General features: G+C 45.7%; 1 long non-coding RNA gene across 1 annotated transcript in view; it reads right to left on the minus strand.

Annotated features, from left to right (window-relative positions):
* Positions 1-277: 277 nt before the first annotated feature.
* Positions 278-23398, minus strand: part of LOC134909561 (uncharacterized) — a 309906-nt gene continuing 286785 nt past the window's right edge. The window contains exons 5-6 of the long non-coding RNA XR_010175971.1: positions 19724-19765; positions 278-1651 (exon numbers count right to left, since the gene is read on the minus strand). This is a non-coding gene — a long non-coding RNA (uncharacterized LOC134909561). The remainder of the gene's footprint in view (positions 1652-19723; positions 19766-23398) is intronic.

A 23398-nucleotide genomic window follows, 5' to 3' on the forward strand; every position in this document is an offset into this window, starting at 1 on the left:
TGACTAGCAGCAGCCACAACACTAGTACTTTGTTGCTGCTCCTGCTCTTACATCAACTGATCATAATCCATATCAGCTCAAAGTGCTTACACTTTTATTAATGCAGTTGGTGGCACAGCATCTACTGAGCATTATTGCAACACAATGCCACTGCCTGCCCCGAACACACAGAATATTTTTTTCATGTTTCTTTGTTTTTTAATTTGTATTTATTTTTTAACAATTTATAACAACTTCACACTGCAACTCACAGTGCTTATATTATTAATGTGGTGGCCAAGCCTTGCCCTAAACACACAGTTGTTGTTGTTTTTTACATTTTGTTCATATTTATTTTTTTACACACTGCTGTGAATCACATATATCATAGTAATGGGGGCGCATATATCATAGTAATGGGGGCAACATAAAAAACAAACAAACATTTCCTGGACACCAATGTGCAAAAAGGGTTAATGCTGCAGTTAAGTTACAGCACTAGTGTGACACACTTAGCCAAACTGCAATTAAACAAGTAATATAGAGGTTCCTGCACTATAAAAATAAGAGAATGTTTTGCTAACTGCTTACATCAATATGGGCTTGCCCACAGTGGCAGAACTTGTGAGGGTGGGCCCTGGTGCAAAAATGTAATTTTGGCCCTTCTCCCCCACCCTAACCTATGTTCACAATATGCAGGCAGTGGATTACAGGAAGTGGCAGAGGGTGACAGGATAAGACAGGGGGAGGCAGAGGCTAACATAAGGAGGCAGTGAGTGACAACGGAAGGCAAATGGAGCCAGAGGGTGACAACGGATGTCAAGGGGAGGCAGAATGTGACAGGGGGAGGCAGTGGGTGACAGGGAGAGATAGGAGAGACAGTGGGTGACAGGGTTGTAAGCACAATATTCTGCACAGTGCAGAAAACAAGGGGCATGTATTTTGGTGGGGGCAGGAAAACAGCAGACTCTGCAGGGACCCATGATCCTTGTGCTTTCCTCAGTATGGCACTTGGTCAGACAGACTCTGACAGTGCCAGTTACACCGGTCGTGAGCTGCCTTTAATTCACAGACAGCAGTGAATCAAAAGTAATGTACAGTTGTCTGTTAATTAGAGTCAGTCAGTGGTTGTAATTATCAGTGATGATAGGTGGTAGGACTCCTCTAGCCCCGCCTCCCTAAGGTAAGGTACAAGTTCCTCAAGCAGTGGGGTCCACCCTGCTCCTTGCACTGGCCCATTCATCCAACACTGCTCAAAATGGTCTACAGGGGGGCCAGGGGATAACTCATTGCTAGTCTGGGTAGCATTTGGCCCCTTAGTCCTCAGGGGTCCCGGTGCAATGCACCTACTGCACTAATGGTAGTTCTACCTCTGCTCAGCCAGTATTAACACTAAAGCGAGTGCTCATGAAACAGTGTCCTGTTGTGCACTTTGTTATGTTATTTGTGAAAGGACCCACCTATATCCAAATCTGGTGGTCCTGTGTGAAATGGTGCCTGAGTCACTGCAGTGAGAGACTTATATTGAATGTAAAACAAGCCCTATCTGATACAGGGAAGATGATGTTTTGGCTCTTTTGGAATCCGAGCATGCTGGGATTCGCTCGGGATTGTGAAGTTCAGATGGACTAAGTTTTCTGAAATCCGAGCTCGCACATATCTTCTTACGCACCTGTGGAAAAGGAATACAGATGTATTATTTCTTCTATCATTTTGCTGAATGGAGGCAGGGATTCACAGCTAAGTAACTGACAGCACCCAGTGGAGGGATAATAATAATTGTGTCCAGCATTCCATTGTTTAATACCTGTGAAACAAACTGTTATTCCTGGCTGGTGTCTTACCAATAGGGAGTGTTGCGGGAGCTTCTCAATATACTCCTGAGGGCATATGTAAGCCTTATATATTATAAGGCAGCTGGCCCGGACACAATAGTTAATTAATAAAACATTATGGCGGTAGTAAGTCCGAACAACATGTGGAACATTTCATTACTCTTTTGTAAGTGAGCTGATTACCAGTAAAATGTTCTCTAGTCTTAATTTGTTCAAATAAAATTTCCTTTATTTCCTAAAATGATTAAAAAATACAGTGCTCTGTGATAGAGTGTAAATCTCCTTCAGACAGATAAAGAAGATTTTTAAATGCTCATTATGAAATGGTTACTGCAATGTAATTAGTATAAAAATGTAGCAGAAATAACAGTATCACAAAATTATAGTATTACACATAAAAAATAGTATTAGTCAATCAATGTATTCACAGAATGAGATTAAATATTTTAAAATGCAATAAATATATTTGATAACAAGAGCAGTTCCAGACACTTAAACATGAGCATGTTTATAAATAAAAGCAAAAATAAAAGTAAAAGCTGTATCTCATGCAGTCCAATTCAGGGGCATTTCATAAAGGGTCTCCACTACTCCAGGGAATTACTTAGAACCTTTAAGTGCAGTGATTGCCCCCACAGAGTGCAGCTAATTGCTTTGATATTAATCTCTGTAACATGTAATATTATGTTGAAGTTTTAGGTTAAAGGTTCCATCTGTTTAATCAGAGGCAGGGTTGGACTGGCCCACAGGTAAATCCCCAGCGGGCCCCACTGCTTAGGGACCCCTACCCCTCATCTAGTAGTCAGTAATTTGGTAGAGCAGTATCATGGATGCACTTGGGTGCTTTGTTTCTATAAAAACTACACAAAGATTAGCCTTCAATCCAAGAAAGTAGGATTTTAATACCTACCGGTAAATCCTTTTCTCCTAGTCCGTAGAGGATGCTGGGATCCACTTCAGTACCATGGGGTATACACGGTTCCGCAGGAGCCATGGGCACTTTAAGACTTTTCAAGGGTGTAAACTGGCTCCTCCCTCGATGCCCCTCCTCCAGACCTCAGTTATAGGAACTGTGCCCAGGGAGACGGACATTTCGAGGAAAGGATTTACTTTTATACTAATGGTGAGATTCATACCAGCTCACACCTCAACCATTCCACACAACATGGTATTCAACATGACACACGCCAACAGGCATGAACCATTTACAGCAACATGCTGAAAACAAATGAAACACAACTTGTGTAACTATAAAGAACAAACTGCAGGTAAAGTACGCACCGGGTCGGGTGCCCAGCATCCTCTAGGGACTAGGAGAAAAGGATTTACCGGTAGGTATTAAAATCCTATTTTCTCATACGTCCTAGAGGATGCTGGGGTGCACTTCAGTACCATGGGGTTATACCAAAGCTCCAGTACGGGCGGGAGAGTGTGGATGACCCTGCAGCACCGATTGACCAAACTTGAGGTCCTCATCGGCCAAAGTGTCAAACTTATAAAATTTAGAAAATGTGTTTGACCCTGACCAAGTAGCTGCTCGGCAAAGTTGTAAAGCCGAGACACCCCGGACAGCCGCCTAGGATGAGCCCACTTTCCTAGTAGAATGGGCCTTCACTGACTTCGGTACCGGCAAGCCTGCCGTAGAATGAGCGTGCTGAATTGTCCCTCTGATCCAGTGCGTAATAGTCTGCTTAGAAGCAGGACACCCAATCTTGCTGGGAGCATACAGGACAAAGAGAGCCTCTGTTTTCCGTAACCGAGCTGTACTTGTGACATAGATCTTCAAAGCTCTAACCACATCTAGAGACTGTGACTCAGTGAAAGTGTCAGTAGCTACTGGCACCACAATAGGTTGGTTTATGTGAAAGGACGAAACCACCTTTGGAAGAAATTGTTAACGAGTTCTTAACTCTGCCCTATCTTCATGGAAGATCAGGTAAGGGCTCTTGTGAGACAAGGCCCCCAACTCAGACACCCGCCTTGCGGATGCCAAGGCCAAAAGCATCACCACTTTCCAAGTGAGAAACTTCAATTCTATCTCCTGCAGAGGTTCAAACCAATCTGATTGAAGGATCTGCAACACCACATTAAGGTACCATGGTGCCACTGGAGGCACAAATGGAGGCTGGATGTGCAGAACCCCTTTCACGAACGTCTGAACATCTGGAAAGGAGACCAATTGTTTTTGAAAGAAAATTGATAAGGCCGAAATCTGGACCTTGATTGACCCCAATCTAAGGCCCGCATCCACACCAGCCTGCAGAAAATTGAGAAAACATCCCAACTCAAACTCTTCCATAGGAGCCTTCTTGGTTTCACACCAAGACACATATTTTCTCCAAATACGGTGGTAATGTTTAGATGTTACTCCTTTCCTGGCCTGAATAAGAGTGGGGATGACTTCCTTGGGAATACCCTTTCGGGCTAGGATCCGACGCTCAACAGCCATGCCGTCAAACATAGCCGCGGTAAGTCTTGATACACACACGGCCCCTGCTGTAGTAGGTCCTCTCGAGGAGGAAGAGGCCAAGGATCTTCTATGAGCAACTCCTGAAGATCTGGATACCAAGCCCTCTTTGGCCAGTCTGGGGCAATGAAGATTGCTCGAACTCTTGTTTTTCTTATTATTTTGAGAACTTTTGGAATCAGTGGAAGTGGAGGGAAAACATATACCGACCGAAACACCCACTGGGTCACCAGTGCATCCACTGCTATTGCTTGAGGGTCTCTCGACCTGGAACAATATCTCTGAAGCTTCTTGTTTAGACGAGATGCCATCATGCCTACTTGCAGGGCCGTCTTTTCATATGGGCTCAATGGGCACTTGCCCAAGGGCCCCAGGAGTCTAAGGGTTCCAATCTGATAGCTGAGGGTCCCCTCTTTCCAGGGGTACCAGATTTTTGAAAATCGGACCTGGGAAACCTGAGATATCTGACTTCAGAGCAGTGGTCCCCATCCAAGCCTGTTAATTGCTCTTCCCAGCCAGATATCTCGGGTTCTGTCTGACTTAGAGTTTTTTAGAGAGTATAATCCAAAAGATAGGACTCTCCCCTTTCGGTGAACACTGTCAGCTTGTCTCTCCTGTGCCCAGAACCATAGATATCATCCTTCCAGCAGCTGGTCCCTGCTCCAGCTCCACACGCCTGGTATGCAGTTTCATATTTTCGTCGGTGGATTGCTCTGGCTCCTGAACTCTGATCACCAAGTCCTCAGTACCTCCTGAAAGGTGTCCCCAGTACCTCCTGAAAGGTGTCCCCAGTAGCTCCTGGAAGCTGCAAAATCTATTTCCAGGAACCAGAGATATCTGCAGTCTAGCAAGCTGCCCTACCACCAGAAAATGATGAATATTAAGCCCACTCCGCTAACCACCCATCCCCTGCATATTAAACCCTGCCCTACCACCCAGGAAGTCATGTACTGGGGCTCTTCATTCAGCCCAATGCCCCTTCTACAGTTTAGTGTTCTCCCTCCAGCCCCATCTATGCAGTAAGGAGTAATTAGCAGCAATTACTGCACCAGGTCCTACATGCTGAGCAGACGATAGAACACCCCCTACCGCCCACAGGACATCAGAGATGCCACTGATAGCAACCCCCACCTCTACCGCTGCAGGATACGTAGGGGCCCCGGTGCATTGCTTTGCCCAGGGGCCTACACTGCTGTTAAGACGGTCCTGCCTACTTGAGGAACTCCCCAAAGACTTGTCACCTCTGCGAAGACTTCTTGGTGGAGGCCCCACTCTCCTGGATGGAGATCATGTCTAATGAGGAAGTCTGCTTCCCTGTTGTCCACTCCCGGAATGAAAATTGCTGACAGAGCTCTTACATGTCTTTCTGCCCAGAGGAGAATCCTTGTCACCTCTGCCATTGCCGCTCTGCTGTTCGTTCTGCCTTGCCTGTTTATGTACGCGACTGCTGTTACATTGTCCCACTGGATCTGCACGGGATGATCTTGAGGAAGATGTACCGTTTGTAGAAGGCCGTTGTAAATGGCTCTCAATTCCAGAACGTTTATGTGAAGGCAGGCTTCCTGACTTGACCATTTTCCTTGGAAGCTTTCCCCCTGTGTGACAGCTCCCCAGCCTCGGAGACTTGCATCCGTGGTTATTAGGACTCAGTCGTGAATCCCAAACCTGCGTCCCTCTAGTAGGTGAGAACTGTGTAGCCACCACAGGAGCGATATCCTGGCTTTGGGGGACCGGATTATTTTCTCTGACGTCCTAGTGGATGCTGGGGACTCCGTAAGGACCATGGGGAATAGCGGCTCCGCAGGAGACTGGGCACAAAAGTAAAGCTTTAGGACTACCTGGTGTGCACTGGCTCCTCCCCCTATGACCCTCCTCCAAGCCTCAGTTAGATTTTTGTGCCCGAACGAGTAGGGTGCACACTAGGTGGCTCTCCTGAGCTGCTTAGTGAAAAGTTTAGTTTTAGGTTTTTTATTTTCAGTGAGACCTGCTGGCAACAGGCTCACTGCATCGAGGGACTAAGGGGAGAAGAAGCGAACTCACCTGCGTGCAGAGTGGATTGGGCTTCTTAGGCTACTGGACACCATTAGCTCCAGAGGGATCGAACACAGGCCCAGCCATGGAGTCCGGTCCCAGAGCCGCGCCGCCGGCCCCCTTACAGAGCCAGAAGCAAGAAGAGGTCCGGAAAATCGGCGGCAGAAGACATCCTGTCTTCACCAAGGTAGCGCACAGCACTGCAGCTGTGCGCCATTGCTCCTCAGCACACTTCACACTTCGGTCACTGAGGGTGCAGGGCGCTAGGGGGGGGCGCCCTGAGCAGCAATAAAAACACCTTGGCTGGCGAAAATACATCACATATAGCCCCCAGGGCTATATGGATGAATTTTAACCCCTGCCAGAATCCATAAAAAAGCAGGAGAAAAGTCCGCGAAAAAGGGGCGGAGCCTATCTCCTCAGCACACTGGCGCCATTTTCCCTCACAGCTCCGTTGGAGGGAAGCTCCCCTGGCTCTCCCCTGCAGTCACTACACTACAGAAAGGGTTAAAAAAGAGAGGGGGGCACTAATTAGGCGCAGTATTAACAATACAGCAGCTATAAGGGGAAAAACACTTATATAAGGTTATCCCTGTATATATATAGCGCTCTGGTGTGTGCTGGCAAACTCTCCCTCTGTCTCCCCAAAGGGCTAGTGGGGTCCTGTCCTCTATCAGAGCATTCCCTGTGTGTGTGCTGTGTGTCGGTACGTTTGTGTCGACATGTATGAGGAGGAAAATGATGTGGAGGCGGAGCAAATTGCCTGTAATAGGGATGTCACCCCCTAGGGGGTCGACACCTGAGTGGGTGAACTGTTGGAAGGAATTAACAGTGTCAGCTCTTTACAAAAGACAGTGGTTGACATGAGACAGCCGGCTACTCAGCTTGTGCCTGTCCAGACGTCTCATAGGCCGTCAGGGGCTCTAAAGCGCCCGTTACCTCAGATGGCAGATACAGACGCCGACACGGATACTGACTCCAATGTCGACGGTGAAGAGACAAATGTGACTTCCAGTAGGGCCACACGTTACATGATTGAGGCAATGAAAAATGTTTTACACATTTCTGATAATACGAGTACCACCAAAAGGGGTATTATGTTCGGTGAGGAAAAACTACCTGTAGTTTTCCTGAATCTGAGAAATTAAATGAGGTGTGTGATGAAGCGTGGGTTTCCCCCGATAAAAAAGTTATTGGCATTATATCCTTTCCCGCCAGAGGTTAGGGTGCGTTGGGAAACACCCCCTAGGGTGGATAAAGCGCTCACACGCTTGTCAAAACAAGGGTCTACCCTCTCCTGAGATGGCCGCCCTTAAGGATCCTGCTGATAGAAAGCAGGAGGGTATCCTAAAATGTATTTACACACATACTGGTGATATACTGCGACCAGCAATCGCCTCAGCCTGGATGTGCAGTGCTGGGTTGGCGTGGTCGGATTCCCTGACTGAAAATATTGATACCCTAGATAGGGACAGTATATTATTGCCTATAGAGCATTTAAAAGATGCATTTCTATATATGCGTGATGCACAGCGGAATATTTGCCGACTGGCATCAAGAGTAAGTGCGTTGTCCATTTCTGCCAGAAGAGGGTTATGGACACGTCAGTGGTCAGGTGATGCGGATTCCAAACGGCATATGGAAGTATTGCCTTATAAAGGGGAGGAGTTATTTGGGGTCGGTCTTTCAGACCTGGTGGCCACGGCAACAGCTGGGAAATCCACGTTTTTACCCCAGGTCGCCTCTCAACATAAGAAGACGCCGTATTATCAGGCGCAGTCCTTTCGTTCCCATAAGGACAAGCGGGCAAAAGGTTCCTCATTTCTGCCCCGTGACAGAGGGAGAGGAAAAAGGCTGCAGAAATCAGCCAGTTCCCAGGAACAGAAGCCCTCTCCCGCCTCTGCCAAGCCCTCAGCATGACGCTGGGGCTTTACAAGCGGACTCAGGCACGGTGGGGGCCCGTCTCAAGAATTTCAGCGCGCAGTGGGCTCACTCGCAAGTAGACCCCTGGATCCTTCAGGTGGTATCTCAGGGGTACAAATTGGAATTCGAGACGTCTCCCCCTCGCCGTTTCCTAAAGTCGGCTTTACCGACGTCTCCCTCCGACAGGGAGGCAGTTTTGGAAGCCATTCACAAGCTGTATTCCCAGCAGGTGATAATCAAGGTACCCCTCCTGCAACAGGGAAAGGAGTATTATTCCACACTGTTGTGGTACCGAAGCCGGACGGCTCGGTGAGACCGATTTTAAATCTAAAATCTTTGAACACTTACATACAGAAGTTCAAATTCAAGATGGAGTCACTCAGAGCAGTGATTGCGAACCTGGAAGAAGGGGACTACATGGTGTCTCGGGACATCAAGGATGCTTACCTTCATGTCCCAATTTACCCTTCTCACCAAGGGTACCTCAGGTTTGTGGTACAGAACTGTCACTATCAGTTTCAGACGCTGCCGTTTGGATGGTCCACGGCACCCCGGGTCTTTACCAAGGTAATGGCCGAAATGATGATACTCCTTCGAAGGAAGGGAGTTTTAGTTATCCCTTACTTGGACGATCTCCTGATAAGGGTAAGATCCAGAGAACAGTTGGAGGTCGGTGTAGCACTATCTCAGGTAGTGTTGCGGCAGCACGGTTGGATTCTCAATATTCCAAAATCGCAGCTGGTTCCGACGACTCGTCTTCTGTTCCTAGGGATGATCCTGGACACAGTCCAGAAAAAGGTGTTTCTCCCGGAGGAGAAAGCCAGGGAGTTATCCGAGCTAGTCAGGAACCTCCTAAAACCGAGCCAAGTCTCAGTGCATCAATGCACAAGGGTTCTGGGAAAAATGGTGGCTTCCTACGAAGCAATCCCATTCGGCAGATTCCACGCAAGAATTTTCCAGTGGGACCTGCTGGACAAATGGTCCGGGTCGCATCTTCAGATGCATCAGCGGATAACCCTGTCACCAAGGTCAAGGGTGTCCCTCCTGTGGTGGTTGCAGAGTGCTCATCTTCTAGAGGGCCGCAGATTCGGCATTCAGGACTGGGTCCTGGTGACCACGGATGCCAGCCTGCGAGGCTGGGGAGCAGTCACACAGGGAAGGAATTTCCAGGGCTTATGGTCAAGCCTGGAGACATCACTTCACATAAATATCCTGAAGCTAAGGGCCATTTACAATGCTCTAAGCTTAGCAAGACCTCTGCTTCAAGGTCAGCCGGTGTTGATCCAGTCGGACAACATCACGGCAGTCACCCACGTAAACAGACAGGGTGGCACAAGAAGCAGGAGGGCAATGGCAGAAGCTGCAAGAATTCTTCGCTGGGTGGAAAATCATGTGATAGCACTGTCAGCAGTATTCATTCCGGGAGTGGACAACTGGGAAGCAGACTTCCTCAGCAGACACGACCTCCACCCGGGAGAGTGGGGACTTCACCCAGAAGTCTTCCACATGATTATAAACCGTTGGGAAAAACTTGACAGGTATTGCGCCAGGTCAAGGGACCCTCAGGCAATAGCTGTAGACGCTCTGGTAACACCGTGGGTGTACCAGTCAGTGTATGTGTTCCCTCCTCTGCCTCTCATACCCAAGGTACTGAGAATTATAAGATGGAGAGGAGTAAGCACTATATTCGTGGCTCCGGATTGGCCAAGAAGGACTTGGTAACCGGAACTTCAAGAGATGCTCACGGAGGATCCATGGCCTCTACCTCTAAGAAGGGACCTGCTCCAGCAAGGACCCTGTCTGTTCCAAGACTTACCGCGGCTGCGTTTGACGGCATGGCGGTTGAACGCCGGATCCTGAAGGAAAAAGGCATTCCGGATGAAGTCATCCCTATCCTGATCAAAGCCAGGAAGGATGTAACCGCAAAACATTATCACCGCATTTGGCGAAAATATGTTGCGTGGTGCGAGGCCAGTAAGGCCCGACGGAGGAAATTCAACTGGGTCGATTCCTACATTTCCTGCAAACAGGAGTGTCTATGGGCCTGAAATTGGGGTCCATTAAGGTTCAAATTTCGGCCCTGTCAATTTTCTTCCAAAAAGAACTAGCTTCAGTCCCTGAAGTTCAGACGTTTGTAAAAGGGGTACTGCATATACAGCCTCCTTTTGTGCCTCCAGTGGCACCTTGGGATCTCAATGTAGTTTTTGGGTTCCAAAAGTCACATTGGTTTGAACCACTTAAATCTGTGGAGTTAAAATATCTCACATGGGAAGTGGTCATGCTGTTGGCCCTGGCCTGGGCCAGGCGCGTGTCAGAATTGGCGGCTTTATCCTGTAAAAGCCCTTATCTGATTTTCCATTCGGACAGGGCGGAATTTGAGGACTCGTCCTCAGTTTCTCCCTAAGGTGGTTTCAGCGTTTCACCTGAACCAACCTATTGTGGTGCCTGCGGCTACTAGGGACTTGGAGGACTCCAAGTTGCTAGACGTTGTCAGGGCCCTGAAAATATATGTTTCCAGGACGGCTGGAGTCAGAAAATCTGACTCGCTGTTTATCCTGTATGCACCCAACAAGCTGGGTGCTCCTGCTTCTAAGCAGACTATTGCTCGTTGGATTTGTAGTACAATTCAGCTTGCACATTCTGTGGCAGGCCTGCCACAGCCAAAAATCTGTAAATGCCCACTCCACAAGGAAGGTGGGCTCATCTTGGGCGGCTGCCCGAGGGGTCTCGGCTTTACAACTTTGCCGAGCAGCTACTTGGTCAGGAGCAAATACGTTTGTAAAATTCTACAAATTTGATACCCTGGCTGAGGAGGACCTGGAGTTCTCTCATTTGGTGCTGCAGAGTCATCCGCACTCTCCCGCCCGTTTGGGAGCTTTGGTATAATCCCCATGGTCCTTACGGAGTCCCCAGCATCCACTAGGACGTCAGAGAAAATAAGAATTTACTTACCGATAATTCTATTTCTCGTAGTCCGTAGTGGATGCTGGGCGCCCATCCCAAGTGCGGATTGTCTGCAATACTTGTACATAGTTATTGTTACCAAAAATCGGGTTATTGCTGTAGTGAGCCATCTTTTCTAGAGGCTCCTCTGTTATCATGCTGTTAACTGGGTTTAGATCACAAGTTATACGGTGTGATTGGTGTGGCTGGTATGAGTCTTACCCGGGATTCAAAATCCTTCCTTATTGTGTACGCTCGTCCGGGCACAGTATCCTAACTGAGGCTTGGAGGAGGGTCATAGGGGGAGGAGCCAGTGCACACCAGGTAGTCCTAAAGCTTTACTTTTGTGCCCAGTCTCCTGCGGAGCCGCTATTCCCCATGGTCCTTACGGAGTCCCCAGCATCCACTACGGACTACGAGAAATAGAATTATCGGTAAGTAAATTCTTATTTTCCGGTGCATGTGTAGGTGGGATCCGGACCACTTGTCCAACAGGTCCCACTGGAATACTCTGGCATAAAATCGGCCAAACTGTATGGCCTTGTAGGCCGCTATCATTTTTACCAACAACCGAATGCATTGATGGATTGACACGCTTGTTGGTTTCAATATTTGTTTGACCATTTTCTGGATTTCCAGAGCCTTTTCCACTGGAAGAAATACTCTCCATACTTCTGTGTCCAGAATCATCCCTAAAAAGAACAATCTTGTCGGTTCCAACTGCGACTTTGGAAAATTCATGATCCAACCTTGTTGTTGTAGTATTGACATGGAGAGTGCGATGTTCTGCACCAACTGTTCCCTGGATCTCGCTTTTATCAGGAGATCATCCAGATAAGGAATTATATTGACTCCTTTTTGACGAAGGAGGACCATCATCTCCGCCATCACCTTGGTGAATACCCTCGGTGCCGTGGAGAGTCCGAACGGCAATGTCTGGAACTGGTAATGGAAATCCTGTACTGCGAATCTCAGCTTGGTGAGGAGGATAAATGGGAACATGCAAGTAAACATCCTTTATGTCTACTGACACCATGAAGTCCCCCTCCTCCAGACTGGAAATTACTACCCTCAGGGATTCCATCTTGAACTTGAACCTTTTCGGGTAGAGATTCAGATTTTTCAGGTTTAAAATTGGTCTGACTGAGCCGTCCGGCTTTGGAACTACGAAGAGGCTTGAATAAAAACCTTCCCCTTGCTGTGACAAAGGTACCAGGACAATGACCTGATCCTGACATAATTTTTGAATTGTTGTTGTTACTGCCTCTCTTTCTGGAAGAGAAGCTGGCAAGGTCGATTTGAAAAATCGGCATGGGGGGACATCTTGAAACTCTAGTTTGTACCCATGGGACACTATTTGTAAGACCCATGGGTCCAGGCCAGATTGAATCCAGATTTTACTGAAAAGTTTCAGACGTGCTCCCACCCGAGCGGACTCCCGCAAGGGAGCCCCAGCGTCATGCTGCAGATTTGGCAGAAACAGGGGTGGACTTCTGCTCCTGCGGTCCGCTGCGGATTTCTTTCCTTTTCCCCTTCCCCTACCTGCAAAAAAGGGGGGACCTTTGGCCTTTTTGTATTTGTTGGGCTGAAAGGACTGCATGTGAGAGTGATGTGTCTTTTTCGCCGGTGTAGGAGCATAAGGCAAGAATGTCGACTTACCTGCGGTAGCCGCCGAGACTAACGCATCCAGCCCATCACCAAACAAGGCCTCACCTTTATACGGGAGAGCCTCCATATTTCTTTTGGAATCTGCATCAGCATTCCACTGGCGAATCCACAACGCCCTCCGAGCCGATACTGCCATGGTAGCGGTTCTTGATCCCAAGAGACAAATACATTTCATGGTTTCTAGTACGTACGCAGCAGTGTCTTTGATATGACCTAATGTTAGGAGTATCTCGTCTCCATCTATTGTGTCAATGTCTAATGACAAGTTTTCTGACCACTTTTCAATAGCACTACTCATCCACGCACAGACAATGGTAGGCCTGAGTAGTGTCCCATTGGCCACATCAATAGATCACCTCACTCACTTGCGCCTGTCGGCTCCTTAAGTGAAGCCATTCCAGGCACAGGGAGAAACACCTTTTCTCTTTTATGACAGGGCACTGTCTAAAATGCGGGGTGACTCCCACCTTTTGGAAAAAGGTAAGCTGCCTGAATTCCTTTTGGGAATCTAAAATTTCTTTTCAGGTTAAATCAAACTCCCTCCAAAAGACTGTTCAACTCCAGAGGTGGAGGGGAAATTACATTACTTCTTTACTAAAGTAAACCCTCTCCTTGTGGTAAAAAGAGGGGGCTTCGTAACTTCTAACACCTCCTTTATAGCTAAAACATGTTTTGAATGCTTTTTGCTAACTTAGGACCTATTCCCCTGGAATCACTAGTGTCGACACAGGAATCAGAGTCCGTGACGGTATCAGTTTGTACTACTTGTGCAAATTTGTATGTGACCCAGAGGGGTCCCTGTGGATGAAAGGCAGAACTATTAAAAATCACATCTTCAACAGATTATTTTCAGTTTTCTGCATGGATTCAGTCCAACCTCTTACTGATATGATTCCCACTATCATGTAACCTTTCACCCAGTCAGGCTCTTGGTGTCATATTACACTTCTGTGTCCTAACATGTCTCCCACAGAGGAGGAGTTCCCTGCCTCAGACATGACACACACCTGCACAACCACACCACAGACACTCTGGGACTTATAGGGGACAGACCTACAGTAAAGTCTGTCAGAGGGACACAGATAGGATTTGCCAGTTCACAACCCAGCGCCAGTAACACAATGTCTGTGAACACAAAATGCCCACTGACATGCAGCGCTTTTATAATGTTAATCACACAATTATATAGCACCAAATTCACTGTGCCCCCCCCCCCCCCCCCCCTGTTTTGCACCCTGATACTTGTTCAAGCAGTGGAGGAGGACCAGCTTTCCTCTCTGCAGCCTGGAAAGAGAGAAAATGGTGCTGAGCAGTATGCTGGCTGACTGAGGAGGAAGCTCCACTCTTCAATGGCGTGTTTCTCCTCAGCCTTTATGAGGTAATTTTTTATACTGGCGGGGGTAGGACTGTGCCTCTGCAACTTATGCCCCTTATGTATGCCAGTTTCAATAGGTTTCATGCTGCCCAGGGCGCCCCGCGCCTTGCACCCTGCATTGCCTGTGTATGTGTGGGCAACATGGCACGCTGCGCTCGCGCCAGCCACGCGGTACCTTTAGCCATCACTTTCTTGATTGAAGATCTCTCTTCTAACACTCACCTGTCTTCTGACTTCTGTCTCTATGAGGGAGGTGACGGCGTGCTGTGGGAGTGAGCATCTAGGCATGGCTAGCGTTCAGTTCCCTTCAGGAGCTAATGGTGTCCTGTCAGCCAGAAGCAGAGCCATGAAACTCTTTAGGAAGTTAGTTCCTACTTCTGCCCCCTCAGTTCCACGAAGCAGGGAGACTGTTGCCAGCAGTTCTCCCTGAAAATAAAAAACCAAACATAAGTCTTTTCAGAGAAACTCAGTAGAGCTCCTCTGGAATGCATCCAGTCTGCCTGGGCACATTTCTAAAACTGAGGCCTGGAGGAGGGGCATAGAGGGAGGAGCCAGTTCACACCCTTGAAAAGTCTTAAAGTGCCCATGGCTCCTGCGGAACCGTCTATACCCCATGGTACTGAAGTGGACCCCAGCATCCTCTAGGACGTATGAGAAAAATAGTTGGCCTTGACACACCCCTGTACCTCCTTTATAAAGGGGCCCTGTTTCTTGCATGTCCTCTCTAATGGTTGGCCAAGTCCTTCTGTGGTGACTGGTAACATCCCTTAACATTGGGTCCCTAGCACTGCATATCCTGGTAGGCTCTTTATACCCCAGTCCACCACTGGTCATAGGTTCCTAATACAGTGAGCAATGATGAATTATCCTTAATTCCAAACAGGCCAGCAAGTTCTATCCTATCATCGAACAAGGTGCTAGCTATTCTCACTGCATGAAAAACAGGCAGATGCTGGAGCTCCAAACAAGAGGTGTAATATACAGTACAGTAATTTGTTTTAAATTATTAATCCAAATGTGAGGCTTCCTTCTGTGATGCTTCAGCTCAGGTTCATTCTAATTTTCACCAGTGGCAGTACACAAAACTTCATAGCTGCAAGAAACTAATGTTTCTTATATGTGTGTAAACCATGGAAACTAGTAGATAAAATGTCAGCAGTACAGTATGTTTCTTATATACCTGTGTTACAGCTGCCTGTAAAAAGGTATTGTGATGTTCTCGGCTCTGTTATTGATCAGATTAAGGGGGGTATTTATCAAAGCTTGGAGAGAGATAAAATTGTGAGCGATAAAGTACCAACCAATCAGCTCCTGTCATTATTCAAACACAGCCTGTAAAATGTAAGATTGAAGTTCATTGGCTAGTACTTTATCTCTCACAATTTTATTTCTCACCGAGCTTTAATAAAACCATGCTAAGTATATTTTTTTTTTCGCCAAGAAGTACAGTATGCAGAACAATAATGGTTACTCTGGAGGTGCCTCTTCTACTCCACTGAGCATGTGCGGGCCATGGAGCACGCATGAAGCATTTATCATCCAGATTCACCATTTAATTGAAAAATACAATAAAAAAAACTGTAAATGTTTTATATGTAAAAGTTATATTTATATATACATATAATTCTATCTTGCTACACAAAAATATGACTTATTTTCTGGGGGCTGTGCAAATAGCTCCCTTCATTTTAAAACTTTTTTTATTACTTGAAATACATATTCTATTGCAGTAATACTGTATGTTAGCAGCAGTATATAACAGGTATTGTGGGCAGTGTATGATAAATAGGCCTTCCCGTTCCCATCCAAAGGCTAGATGGGAAATCATCAGCAGCTATCCCTAACCTTGAGACCTTATTCTGAAATAAGGGCAAAGCAAAAACAAGCCAGTAACTGTGCATCTAGGCAAAACCATGTTGCACTTCAAGTGTTTTTGGACACTGTCCCGCCGTCCTACCTGTGGGCTGCAGTGTCCCGCGGTGTGTGTGTGGGGGGGGGGGGGGGGGTAGGTGTAGTTTGGAGGCCCACTCTTACTTGCTGTTCTGCTTATTTATTCATGGGAGACAGGGGTTGGGGTAATGTCCAGCAGCTTTTGGAGCGCTGGACATGCACCCACAGTGATGGGAAACAGAGGCGTGGTTCACGGGCACAGCATTAAATAAATTTATATACTGCATCCCTTGCATTGTTGCATTGTTAGCTCAGGTACACAGTTATTTGCTCCTTTTTTGTTTTACTTCTTTAGGGGCAATAGTTTCATCCCAGTTGTCCGGAGGCAAGTTGGAGTTTGGTGCCCCCTAAAAAAAAAACACATGACTTACAAAATTATATAGATATCACTCTCAAACGGTCTACACTTTACAGGCATCCCGTCCTGTCCTTTATTGCAGGTGTTAGCAGGGCTCCTGGGACAGTGCGAGTTAACTGCAGCAGCAGCAGCGAATTTGCTGCAGGGCTCCGATGGAAGAGCAGCGGTCACACTTGGATCCTGCTATCAACCACACAGGTGCTGCTGTACATGCAGATGCCCCTTCAGGGCTTGGAACCGAGAGGCAGACGTCTCCATTGCCTCTGGGAGTTACGCCCCTTCTACCAACTCAGAATCAGTCCATTAGAGCAAAGTCAACAAGTGCAGCTTTTCTGCAACAGGATTTAAAAATTTGTCTAGGCAAAATCGACCTGTGCAAAATAAACACAATAAATGATACACTTTTGCAAACTTGGACCCTATGACATCCCCCCACCAGGTCTTTGATAAATAAAACCTGAGCCCTCCATATTTAAATAAATATGCATTTTGCAATAACATTACCTAGATTTTTTCCATTCCCTTTCTAAGCATGTATGTAACTTGTAAAAATAAACAGTACTGTTTCTGATATTGATGATATATAGTGAAGCAGTAATGACTAGTATGCTATAAGACATCATTTAGTGTCATTACAGGGTAGGTAATTGTATGAATGTCTTGTAGCACTGAGCGGAATGTGCAGCAAACCAAGATATTTTCTACTCACAAATGCAAACAGCAATTACCTTTCTGTAATTGCACATTTCTGAAGTAGATTATTTCACTTTAACATGTTGAGAAATCAGCTTAATAAAATACAAACCGGAGAAGTGTTTATGAAAGAGATGCTGACGGTTGTTTCCTGCAGGTTTCTTAGAGGTCACATTTCTAACTTATATTATCCGTCTTCAAATAACCATTAAACATTGATCTCTTCATGGCAAATTAGGGGTCATAGATTTATTGTAAAAAAACACAAATGCCTTACTGTAAGAATCTGATGAGTTGCCCATATAGAAAAGGAGGTTTACAGTTATAAAGGCATATTTAATGGCATAAGATAAATTGCACAATTACTGTAACATAACCAATTTCATAATAGCTTTCATCATTTAAATTACAGTCATCTGATTAAATCAGTTTTACTGAATGGCATTCCTCCCAACATGACCCTCTCCAGGAGGGACACAATGCTCTGCTTCTGGACTTTTCTCTTAATTTGTGATTGCCGACACCTGTGTTGAACAGGTTAATGGATAAAAAAGGTGTTTTAGTACAGGTGCCGGCAACCATAAATTAAGAGGGAAATCCAGGAGCAGAGCATTCTGTCCCTCTTGGATAGGGTCGTGTTGGGAGGTATGGAATGCTATGTGTTACAGAATATTAATGTATGAGTTTTATAAATGTATTTGGTAAATACATGCTTACCTACTCTCCCAGAAGTTGTGGGAGACTCACAATTTAAGGGTAGTCCCACGCACCCCCGTAAGTATGGGTATGCCTCTCGCCCTCTTCCTAGGGAAGCAGGCAGGATAGCCAGATAATGCATGGAATCGCAGGTCAAAATGGAAAGGACGGAGATCAAATTACATGAATCACCTTAATCATACCTCGCAACATGACCCTATCCAGGAGGGACACAATGCTCTGGTCCTGGACTTTTATCTTAATATATGATTGCCGGCACCTGTCTTGAACAGGTTAATGGATAAGAAAGGTGTTTCAGCACAGGTGATGGTGATCATAAATTAAGAGAGAAGTCCAGGAACAGAGCATTTTGTCCCTCCTGGAGAAGGTCATGTTGGGAGGTATGCCTTAATTTTCGTCCATACCTCCCACCATGGCCATCTCCAGGATGGATAAAGTGCCCTGCTCCTGGACTGTTTTCTTAATTTATGATTGACGGTCGGCACATGTTTTGAACAGGTTGATGGATAAGAAAGGTGTTTCAGTGCAGGTGATGACAAGAATATTTTAAGAGGGAAGTTCGGGAGCAGAGCATTGTGTCCCTCCTGGAGAGGGTCATGTTGAGAAGTATGTTTTAGGGGCCTAATGATACGGACGCCTGGTCCCACCCCTTAAAGTTCCTAGTTGTTTCTCCTGGAGAGGAGTGTTAACAAGTCGGCAAGTATGGGTAAATAGGTAAACACTGCTGTGACTGTGTTCCCAATAACATCCCGCTCTGTAATAACATGGGGTGGCCCCACAACTGCATTCAGCATGAATGAATCCATACCCTCCAACATGACCCGCCCTACTAGGTACAAAATGCTCTGTTTCTGGACTTCCCTCTTAATTTATTATTGCCATCACCTGTGAAGAAACAGCTTTCTTATCATTTAACTAGTTCAACACAGGTGATGGAAATCATAAATTAAGAGGGAAGTCCAGAAACAGATCATTATGGGGCAGATGTATTAACCTGGAGAAGGCATAAGGACGTGATAAACCAGTGATATGTGCAAGGTGATAAAAGGCACCAGCCAATCAGCTCCTAACTGTTAATTTACATATTGGAGCCGATTGGCTGGTGCCTTTATCACCTTGCACATCTCACTGGTTTATCACTTCCTTATGCCTTCTCCAGGTTAATACATCTGCCCCTTTGTACCTAGTGGGGCGGGTCATGTTGGAGGGTCTGTGAATCAGATGCAATCTACATGCTAATTCTATACAACAGGCCATTTGTTCTGCTACTTGTCATCCTGATTGGCATTTGTAATTAGGTGGGGTTATACCATTTATTTACAAAATAACTGAATCTAATTATCCATTTAAAAACACTGCATACAACACAGCATATTGAAACATCTTACACAAAACAATAAATCCTAAACCTCAGAATACTGTATATAATTTACATAAGGCTTGTTTTTCCAGAACCCACAATGCTTCTGTACTTCGAACTCCAGATGCACCCAAATGAACAACATATGGTAATAGGTTACAATTACTTTTTTACCCTTTTCAGCGCCTACATTTACCATACGGTGGATTTTATGGATTGTACACACATCAGATCACTGTTCTCCATGCGGCCTATTCAAGAACAAGCAGCTGTAACAGTGATTTTTTTTTTTTTTATCCCAGTGCTTATTGCTGCTATAAGAAACCTGCTATCATTGCAATTGAACATTCAAATCTCCCTGAGGAGGCCAGGTGATAGCCACCTGCATAGCAATATTGGCTCAAGGCTGTAAGGGTTAACTTACCATTTTGCAAGTCATTAGGGGGATGTTCTTATGAAGTCCAGACTTGAGTTTTCAGATCCATGTAGCAAGAGAAAAAAACATAGATTTAATATTTTTAAATACTAAAATATTATTTAAAAGTATCTACCATTGAAAAACCGCTTTATGTAAATAATAAAGTATTTCTTAATTTTCATATGGCAATTATAGAATAAGTATATTTAAGCCGATTTGCATACCTCCCAACATGACCCTCTCCAGGAGAGACACAATGCTCTGCTTCTGGACTTTTCTCTTAATGTATGATTGCCGGCACCGGTTTTGAACAGCTGAATGGATAAGAAAGGTGTTTCACCACAGGTGATGGTAATCATAAATTAAGAGGGAAGTCCAGGAGCAGAGCATTCTGTCCCTCCTGGAGAGGGTCGTGTTGGGAGGTATGCGATTTGGTTGTTCTTTTTCTGAAATGAAAAATGGGCAGTTATTTATGACGTACCGGAGAAGTACTTGAACTTTTGTTTATTTGCAAATGCATACTTTGCAGACAAAACAACTGGTTATACAGTAAGTAAGTAAGTGTATATGACGTATACCTTGCATAATCTGGACCTATAAGCAGGGCCGTCTTAGCAGCAGTGTAGGCCCCCGGGCAAAGCAATGCACTGAGGCCCCTACCCATCCTCCAGCAGTAGGGGTGGGGGGTGCTATTAGTGGCAGCTTTGATGTCCCGCAGGCGGTAGGTGGTGTTCTATCTTCCACTCAGCATGTAGGACCTGGAGCAGTAATTTCTGCTAATTACTCCTTTACTGCACAGATGATGGGAGATGGGGCGGGAGGGAGAACACTAAACTGTAGAAGGGGGCATTGGGCTGAATGAAGGGGCATGATTTAATGACTTCCAGGGAGCTAGGGGGTGTTTAATATGCAGAGGAAGGGGTGGATAGTGGAGTGGGCTTAATATTCATAATTTTCCGGTGGGAGGGCAACTTGCAGATATCTCCAGTTCCCTGAAATAGATCTCTTAGCCTTCAATGGGATAAAAAAAACTAGAGCGTATCGCCTTTCAGGAGGTTCTGGGGACTTGGGGATAAGAGTTCAGGAGCCAGAGCAATCCACCGACGAAAATATAAAACTGCATACCAGGCGTGTGGAGCTGGAGCAGGGACCAGCTGATGGAAAGCTGATATTTCTGGTTCTGGGCATAGTAGAAACAAGCTACCAGTGTCCACCAAAAGGGGAGAGTCACAGATTTTGGAGTATATCCACAGAAAAACTCTAAGTCAGACAGAACCCGAGATATCTGGCTGGCAAGAGCAATTAACAGACTCGGATGGGGACCACTGCTTTGAAGTCGGATATCTCTGGTTCCCCAGCGCCTATTTTCACAAATCTGGTACCCCTGGGAAAAAGGGACCCTCAGCTATCAGCTATCAACTATACTCCTGTGGCCCATGGGCAACTGCTCATTGTGGCCATATGAAAAAACAGCCCTGCCTATATGCTACTTTTGTTGACCTGCTCATATCTTGCAATAGCTGGAGCTTGTATATACTGTACGTGCATTTTGCTGTACAATTATGGCTAACTCTACATCATACTCTCCCAGACTTTCCCAGAGACTTGGGGGGAGCTCTTTTAGCTTCTGGGAAAGTGGGAAACCCTCACACATCTCACTTTTCAATGCCCCCACAGTGCCAGATACACATAATATGTCCCCACAGTTCCAGATACACATAATATGTCTTCACAGTGTCAGATACACATAATATGTCCCCACAGTGGCAGATACACATAAAATGACCCAACAGTGCCAGATACACATAATATGTCCCCACAATGCCAGATACACATATGCCCGCACAGTGCCAGATACACATAATATGTCCCCACAGTGCCAGATACACATAATATGTCCCCACAATACCAGATACACATATGGCCGCACAGTGCCAGATACGTATAATATGTCCCCACAATGCCAGATACACATATTCCCGCACAGTGCCAGATACACATAATATGTCCCCACAATGCCAGATACACATAATATGCCCCCACAGTGCCAGATACACATAATATGTCCCCACAATGCCAGATAAACATATGCCCACACAGTGCCAAATATGCATAATATGTCCCCACAATGCCAGATACACATAATATGCCCCCACAGTGCCAGATACACATTATATGCCCCCTCAGTGCCAAATACACATTATATCCCCACACAGTGACAGATACAGTGAGTCTTTCATGGACCCCTTTCAACATAGGCTCCTAATCCCAAATCTATTCCCCTGTGGGTGTAGTCCAGGATGAGGTGTAAAAAGTATGGGAGTGGTGGTATCCCGCTCTGCACTCTCCACTTACTAGTAAATTGCTGACGGGAATAACCTCCCTTCTGGTTTGCTGCACGCCGCTACTGCTCTCCTACTATCTCATAGATGTGCTGTGATCCTTAAGGGTGCTGGCACTCGAGGCTGATGGCCTGTCACTGTCTTAGTCCAAAACGAGACCTCCATTTCTCAGTCACAAGCCCAAGCCACCGGGATGTCCATACCTGTCTCTATTGGCTACCGGGTAGTATATTGGGCTATCCAATTATAGCCTGTTTTTACCATGCGGTAAATTACCCGTTTTTGGGCGATAACACATGCAATCCAGGATAAGTTCCCAGACCCATGCGTTATTGTGCAATGGGTTTCTGGTGGCTGCTTTATGCGGATTATGCTTTGGCATAATCCCCGATAAGTGCTGTGTATAGGGGATAGTTGGAGAGCCCCGACTAAATCTATTAGCTGCCGTAAATTACCCCAGCTAATTGTATACCGGCCTATGTATTGACTGCTACTATACCTCTAAGTTAAGCACTGCGCTGTTTGTTCATATTTTGTATATTGAATATTGTGATATAGAGTGGGTGACCCTAGGGTTGGACTACAACTACTCTCTTCAGTGCAGGCTACCACATACTTTTCAGATTTTTTTTTATTGCATGTTTTGCGTCTAAATACAATGTTAGTACATGCGTCTGAATGTGAACATGCCCTCAGATACTGCCTCAGATAAAAATAAGATTTGTGTTCCATGTCTAAGTATTAAATATAATAAATTGCTCTACACTTACTTAGCCTACTGCTTGTTGTTTCTGCTATGCTCAATTTGTCTTGATTACATAGCATGATTTACTGTAATACTCACCTGCATGCATTATTCTGGTAGCGTGATAGATTTTTTTTGTTCTTCTGTTGTCTTTGTGAGTGATTTTTTCTTTTTTCTTAATGCATATTTCATTTCTATGGAATCTTATGTATGTATGTATATAGGGGGTAATTCCAAGTTGACCGCAGCAGGAATTTTGTTAGCAGTTGGGCAAAACCATGTGCACTGCAGGGGAGGCAGATATAACATGTGCAGAGAGAGTTAGATTTGGGTGGGTTATTTTGTTTCTGTGCAGGGTAAATACTGGCTGTTTATTTTTACACTGCAATTTAGATTTCCTATTGAACACACACACACCCAAATCTAATTCTCTCTGCACATGTTAAATCTGCATCCCCTGCAGTGCACATGGTTTTGCTCAACTGCTAAAAAAATTCCTGCTTCGATCAACTTGGAATTACCCCCATTGATTACTGTTTTTGTCGTCTCCTTTTCAGTAATTTCTCTGAACTTCCTTTTTCAGACTGAGCTTCT

This window comes from Pseudophryne corroboree, chromosome 4 (assembly GCF_028390025.1).
Source record: "Pseudophryne corroboree isolate aPseCor3 chromosome 4, aPseCor3.hap2, whole genome shotgun sequence".
NCBI lineage: Eukaryota > Metazoa > Chordata > Amphibia > Anura > Myobatrachidae > Pseudophryne > Pseudophryne corroboree.